This window comes from Adiantum capillus-veneris, chromosome 26, assembly GCF_014529385.1.
Source record: "Adiantum capillus-veneris isolate H3 chromosome 26, ASM1452938v2, whole genome shotgun sequence".
Taxonomy (NCBI): domain Eukaryota; kingdom Viridiplantae; phylum Streptophyta; class Polypodiopsida; order Polypodiales; family Pteridaceae; genus Adiantum; species Adiantum capillus-veneris.
This window is the reverse complement of record NC_140956.1, coordinates 80,041,235-80,049,277: the sequence shown is the minus strand read 5'-3', so window position 1 is coordinate 80,049,277 and position 8,043 is coordinate 80,041,235.

Genomic DNA, 8,043 nt, shown 5'->3' with positions numbered 1-8,043 from the left:
GCGGTTTGGAATGTCCAACAAGTATGTCTTGTCCATCACAAAGATAGCCATCACAATATTGCTTGAAATCGGGGATCTTTGTGAGAAAAAATGGAGCTGGAGATGAAGATGAGCTGTTTCGTAATGTATCCATCAAATGTGGCAAAGTATAGGTTTGTGTAACTCTCAACTTCTGTGAAAACCTACTAAACATGGCGTCTATGTCCTCATGTGTATGCCCAACCATTAAATATCCCAGCTGGATGGTTTTGAAAACACCCATTGCAACAAGCATTGACAAATAGGCAAATAAGTATCGATTTTTGTTTTTCCCTGCACAATTATCCAATTGTAGCAACAACTTCTCTGGCAACCTGCGAAATGTTGACCCCAATTCCTCTTCTGTAATTTCTGACGACTGCACAATGGGCTCTTTTCCATCACTCAAGTTATGGTAGTCCAAAGCATCCCTTGAGTTCAAAGCATGTAGTAGTGAAATATTGCTCCTTGGAAGTCCATTTGTTACTAGATCACCAAGAGGATGCTTATCTATCCTCTCTAGGTTATGTAAACAATTAGCAATTGAGCCAATTGTAAGATTTGGATAAGCTCGCCACAAACCATTCAAGACAAAGTGTCCGTAATGACCTTCTCCATGTCCATGAGTGATCATGCCAATCAATGCCACCTGCAGATTATATCCTGAATCCACACCCTTAGGAACAATGCGTAATCTAGGAATGGCAGTCTTCTTTTGATCCATCTTATCAAGGATTATGCATACATATTTTTGTGGTTGAGTTTCTGAATACGTGCGCCATGCATAATATAGGCTTCTACAACTCTTTTGTTGTGCCATGTGAACTTCTCTCTCCCTCAAGAGAAGAGCTCTCTCTTCAAGAGAAGGTTTAGCTTCTAACCTTGCCTTGATTGAGCTACAAATATTGCACTTAGAGAACTCACTCGTCTTTGTTAAAGTGACATGTGGGTACTCTTTGTTCCAAATTCTACCAAAAGAAAGATTGGGATAGCTTCTTCTCATAGACCATTTGTTCAAGTGTCGTGTTGATTTCACATAAAATATACACTTGTTTGTATGTTGATGGAATCACCAATTGAGTCTCTCTTGAGCCATCTAGCAGTGTTCTACTTCTATGTGGCATCTTCTCAGAGTTGTTTTCCACAAACTCATTTAGTAGTGCTCTTGCTAAACTAGTATGTTGAAGTCCCCTTCTCAATGTACATGTGTTCCCATGTACATATTGACGCACACCATTTTCAAAGTTCTCCTTGTATTGATAAAATGATGTCTTTGGTATTCCATGTAGCTCATACCATGCTCTACAACAAACAATAGAGCCATTTAGCCTAAATTGGTATCGTGACTTCTCATCTTTCTGATAACATATAGAAAGAACATCATAAACATAATTAGTGCGTGATTTTTGAGACTCTCCCCAAAATTGCTGTCGTAACCTTGTCACCATATCACGATCTGCAAACTGGCAACATTTTTGTGCACAACAATCAATGCATGATACCCTTTGAATTGATTTGTTTGAAAGGTAAAAAGTGGAAGCTGGTGCTGCTTTTGATTTTTGAGTCCTGTTCATGAAAGTGTATCGTCTCTTCCTTGACAAACTGGACAACATTACTCCCATCAAGTTTTTTTCCAACATTGTCATCGTTGGATACATCCTCATATGTAGCATGCATGCCATCAACAGGAACAAAGCGTTGTAATGGGCTCCCATTCAACATTGTTGTCTGCTTGATGGGCCACTTTAGCAAAGTGATGCTACCCACTTCAACCACATCATCAATGCTTGCATTTTCTCTTTCAATACCCACACCCACACAATCATGACCAAGTTCCTGAAAGTTGACATAATCATGTGGAAATACATATAAGATGGTCCCTTCATTCATGGTTTGCATCATTGTGTCATCTTTTAAAAGGACCCTCTGATTTCTCCAAGACTCTCGAATCACTGCTTCAAATTCTGGGCTTGTCATAGGTATTGCATCTGTAACTAGAGGATCAGAATGATCATGTTTTTCATCACCATTGTAGCTTTCCTGTGGATCAATTAAGTTCCCATTTAATACAAAACATTGCAAAAGAAGCTTTGACCATCGAACAACACTCCATAATGAGCCTTGGAGAGATGAAGTATCCATTGTAGGAAAAGGTAGGACCACATCCTTCAAGCATTCCTCCACTAGTATGGAGACATTTCCTTTCCCTATCTTTGTACCACCACAAGTGGAATCTGGATCTGTTCTACACACACAACCAATACCAACAATTTCATTGTCAAGTATCATATGTACTTTCTCCCCAGATTCGAAGTCCATCCTGTAAGTGAAAAAGATTACATTGTTAAATCCGCAGTTATAGAAAAATACTCTTCAAACAAAAAATCATGCTACAACATGAAAAAGGGTGCATAGGTTGGACAAGTGGTGAACCTTGAGACCAAATCCTCCTTGCTATATTAATGGAAGCAAGGTGTGGATCTTGAAACCAAATCATCCTTGCTATATTAGAGCATAGGTTGGACAAGTGGTGGACCTAGTTGTAATACCCACTGCCACCTATCAACTACTATAGGACTATGCTTTCCAATGTCCAAGTATCCCTTGAGTTTTGCAAGGTTGAACACGTGGTGTACCTTGAAACAAAAATACCCTTTCTATATCAGAGCATAGCTTGGACAAGTGGTGGACCTAGTTATAATGCCCAATATCCAAGGTGAAATACCTTAGGACCTTGCTACCTTGCTTGCCAATGTTTACGTAGGCCCTCATTTCTTTAATGGAAGCAAGGTTGGACAAGTGGTGGACCTTGAAACCAAAGCCTCTTTGCTATATTAGAGCATAGGTTGGACCTAGTTGTAATACCCACTGCCACCTATCAACTACTGTAGGACTATGCTTTCCAATGTCCAAGTATCCCTTGAGTCTTTCAAGGTTTGAACACGTGGTGGACCTTGAAACGAAAATCCCCTTTCTATATCAGAGCATAGCTTGGACAAGTGGTGGACCTAGTTATAATGCCCAATATCCAATGTGAAATACCTTAGGACCTTGCTACCTTGCTTCCCAATGTTTACGTAGCCCCTCATTTCTTTAATGGAAGCAAGGTTGGACAAGTGGTGGACCTTGAAACCAAAGCCTCTTTGCTATATGAGAGCATAGGTTGGACCTAGTTGTAATACCCACTGCCACCTATCAACTACTATAGGACTATGATTTCCAATGTCCAAGTATCCCTTGAGTCTTGCAAGGTTGAACACGTGGTGGACCTTGAAGAAAAAATCCCCTTTCTATATCAGAGTATAGCTTGGACAAGTGGTGGACCTAGTTATAATGCCCCTCCTTTCTTTAATGGAAGAAAGGTTGGAAAAGTGGTGAATCTTGAAACCCAAACCCTTTGGCTATATATATAGGATAGCTTGGACAAGTGGTGGGCTTAGTTGTAGTATCCAATGTCCAAGGTCCAAGGTGAACTATGTAAAGACCTTACTTCCAAAAACAAAGTCGTACAAGTGGTTCTCCTTGAAACCAAAACCTCCTTAGTGTATTAGAACATAGCTTGGAGAAGTGGTGGACTTATTTGTAATGGTGAATGTCCAAAGCAAACTATTATAGGACCTTGCTTCCCAAATCAAGTTTGGACAAGTGGTGGATCTTGAAACCAAAACCCCCTTACTCTATTAGAGCATAGCTTAGATAAGTGGTGGACCTAGCTGTCATGGAAAATGTTCAATGTGAACTGCTACAGGACCTTGCTATTAAATGTCTAAGTAGAGCTAGCTTCTTTAATGGAATCAAGGTTGGGAAAGTGGTGCATCTTGAAACCAAAAGCCCTTTATTGTATTAGAGCATAGCTTGGACAAGTGAGGGACCTAGTTTTAATGTGTGATGTCCAAAGAAAAGTATTACAAGACCTTGCTTTCCAATATTTGAATTGGTCAAGTGGTTAAAACTAAGTATAAAACTTTGACCATTTTCTTCTCGAATTGCCAAAAAGCTAGTTTTAGACACCCCTAAATGAAAATGGTTTAGGGTGGCCTTAAACAACGTTTTTTCAAAGATTTGAACAAAAGGGTTGCCAAAGAGTAATGAAAATTATTATGGCTTGAAGTGCCTGAGTATATGAAAACAAGCCTAGGTTTTCCACGAGGCAAAAGGTGACAAGAAAGAAGTGTTGTCTCTTATGACATAATAAGAACATTGAAAACTTAGGATTGACCATGTGACCTAAACTTTGGCAAGTGAAGTGGTGGCCAAGTTTTGTGGCACAGTGTGCACTTGGTCCTATATGTGTTGACCACTTGGCTAAATCTAGGACCATAAGGCCAAACCTTTGGCACCTTAAATATAGTATGGGACATAATCTAGAACTGCTATAGTAAATTAGTAGTATAGTTATTATGTTAATATTTGTAATATATTTAAGTATATGCTAAATATAATTTATGTTCAAACTTTCACTAATGAAGAATGTTCCCATTTAGCACTCCAGATGCGGGGTCTTAGGGCAATGCCACAATGGTGTGCATCTGACGAGGCAGCGATTCCACGTGAGGTTTGGGGGTAGCGCTCTTGATGGGGATGTGGAATATAGCACTCTCGATGGCGGGGCTTGGGAGGCTGATTTTGGGATATTGTTCCGGGTGGGGTCGAGGGGCGGCGCCCCCGCGGGGCTAGGGGCAGCGCCCATAGATTAAAAAAAAAAAAAGTGAATTCCTAGTATAGAGTTACGCATGTTTTGCATATTTTCAACCATGATTGCTTTTGTTTTTTTTAATCCTATGATAAAACATGGACTTGTAGCATACGTGGCATTCTAATAAACCCTATCAAGATTACGCACAGAGAGAGCGCACGAGCAACACACACAGAGAAAGCAGGCGAGCACCAAACACACAGAAAGTGCACACGGATTGCACACAGTTGGAGTATACGTGCGCGTAGAGGAGCAAACCCGACATCGTACACAACGCACAGGTGGAGCGCACAGGATTGACAGTTTGCGCACAAGATAAAGAAACATCATCATACGCAACGCTTTCGAGAAGGGCAGGATCGGGCATAGCTTCTTCTCAAGAGACATTGCACACCTCACGAATAGAGAAAAAATAGGTATTTCTCTCTCTCTCTCACTCTCTGTCTTTCTCCATATAGAGAATATGGTTCTCTGTAACTCTTTCTTGCACACACACTCTCTCGTCAAAAGACAGAGATACATAGTTTAAAAGTATTCCCGCACACATACACATATTCCCACACATCGTCTTCCTCTCTTCCACATACATAACCACAGTGAAATCTGTTATCTTACTATCTCTCTCCTGAAAATACATGCACATATTCCCACACATTGTCTTCCTCTCTTCCACATACATAACCACAATGAAATCTGTTATCTTGTTGTCTCTCTCTTAAAAATACGTGCACATATTTCCATACATCGTCTTCCTCTCTTCCACATACATAAGCACAATGAAATCTGTTATCTTTCTCTCTCTCCTCTCTCTAGAAAACATGTATTTCTCTCTCTCCTCTCTCTAGAAAACAGGTATTTCTCTCTCTCTCTCTCTATCTATCTCTGTATCTTGCTATCTCTCTCTTGAAAATACATGCTCATGTATGTGTGCGTCTGTGTTATCTATGTGTATGTATGTATATTTGTGTTATTTCATTGTAATACACATACATAATGCAGATACACAATTACACTTAATTACGATATGCACACATAGTATATATACATACATAAATATCACAAATAACTAACACATTGTAATACTAGTAAACTTGAATGGAAGACTTACTTGCGTGATCTGTTAAAGTCGATTCTTGTAGCAACTTCTGGATGTATGCTGAGCTGATTTTCCTCTAATCCATTTGTAGATATGATTGTAACTTTTGTTTCTCAACAAAAGTAGTGTTGTTGAGTGATACACCTAATGGACATAAATGGTTGAAACTAGGACATGTAGACCAAAAATACGTGTATTTCTTTGGATGAATATATACACTTTTTGGTGACCCTTACCACAAGTGGTGGACCTTGAGACCAGTGGACTATAAGGACCTCCAAACAATACCTTGTACACTCAATCCTTCTTGGTCTCTAGGTTGGACAAGTGGTGGACCTTGTTCAAATTCTCTAAACACTCTCTCTAACATGGCGACATAATTTAGGTTTGATAAATTCATATCTATGCAAACTAATATCAGTTTAGGCTTGTTAATTTGAATTTGTTTAAATTTATGTACAATATAATGATTTGAGGTTTGCATATTTGAATTTAGGTGAGATAATGATATCTTTTTGTGGTAAACTTGAATTTAAAATCAATTTCGCGTGGAATATTTTAAATTTAAGTGGTAAAAATAAAATTTTATAAAAAAGTTTGAATTTTAAAATTTGGGTGGGATATTTTAAAATTTAGGCGGGATATTTAAAATTTGGGAGGGATATTTTAAATTTAGGCTATAAGATTTTGAATTTTAAATTTAGGCGGGAAGGTTTTGAATTTATAGCAAGATCTCCCTTACATAAGAGAGTATAGGTTGGACAAGTGGTGGACCTTAAAGCCAGAGCATCCATGCTACTGGACATGATAGGTAGGGAATCTAGTTGAATATTCTATGTATAATATATATGTAATAGATCTAGCTTGGACAAGTGGTGGACCTTGGAACAAAACCCCATGTAAAACATATCATGCATATTCCAAGTGGTGAGAAAAAATATCTTTTAAGATATAGCCTGATAGGTTGGACAAGTGGTCGACCTTAACACCCAAACCTTCTTAATATAACGACATAGAGTGGAAAAGTGGTGAATCTTGAGACCAAACCACTCATGCTACTAAGGATAATAAGTTGGATAAGTGGTCGACCTTGAATGTAAACCCCCCATGTACGGAATATCATGGGTTAAAGGTATTTCAATGGAGCCTAGCATCTTGGAGACATGGTGCAGCTTGCTTCTCGTCATGTTTCAATGGAGCCTATCTTGGACAAATGGTAGACCATCCTTCTCTCCATGTTTCAATGGAGCCTAGCTTGGACAAGTGGTGGACCTTTGCTTCTCTCTATGTTTCAATAGAGTTATCTTGGACAAGTGGTGGACCTTTGCTTCTCTCTATGTTTCAATAGAGTTATCTTGGACAAGTGGTGGACCTTGGAACCAAACCCCCATGTAGAACCTATCATGGTCACTCCAAGTGGTCATAAAAAATAACCTTTAAGATATAGCCTTATAGGTTGGACAAGTGGTTGACCTTAACACCCAGATATTCTTAATATAATGACATAGAGTGGAAAAGTGGTGAATCTTGAGACCAAACCACTCATGCTACTAGCGAGAATAGGTTGGACACGTGGTGGACCTTGAATGTAAACCCCCCATGTACGAAATATCGTGGGTTTAAGGTATTTCAATGGAGCCTAGCATCTTGGAGACATGGTGCAGCTTGCTTCTCTTCACGTTTCAATAGAGTTAGCTTCGACAAATGGTGAAGCGTCCTTCTCTACATGTTTCAATGGACCCTAGCTTGGACAAGTGGTGGACCTTTGCTTCTCTCTATCTTTCAATAGAGTTAGCTTGGCCAAGTGGTGGACCTTGGAACCAAACCCCCATGTAAAACCTATCATGGTCACTCCAAGTGGTCAGAAAGAATAACCTTTAAGATATATCCTTAGAGGTTGGACAAGTGGTGGACCTTAACACCCAAATATTCTTAAAATAATGACATAGAGTGAAAAAGTGGTGAATCTTGAGACCAAACCACTCATGCTACTAGCCTTAAAAGTTTGGACAAGTGGTGGACCTTGAATGTAAACCCCCCATGTTTCAATAGAGTTAGCTTCGACAAATGGTGGAGCATCCTTCTCTACATGTTTCAATGGAGCCTAGCTTGGAAAAGTGGTGGACCTTGGAACCAAACCCCCATGTAAAACCTATCATGGTAACTCCAAGTGGTCAGAAAGAATAACCTTTAAGATATAGTCTTATAGGTTGGACAAGTGGTGGACCTTAAC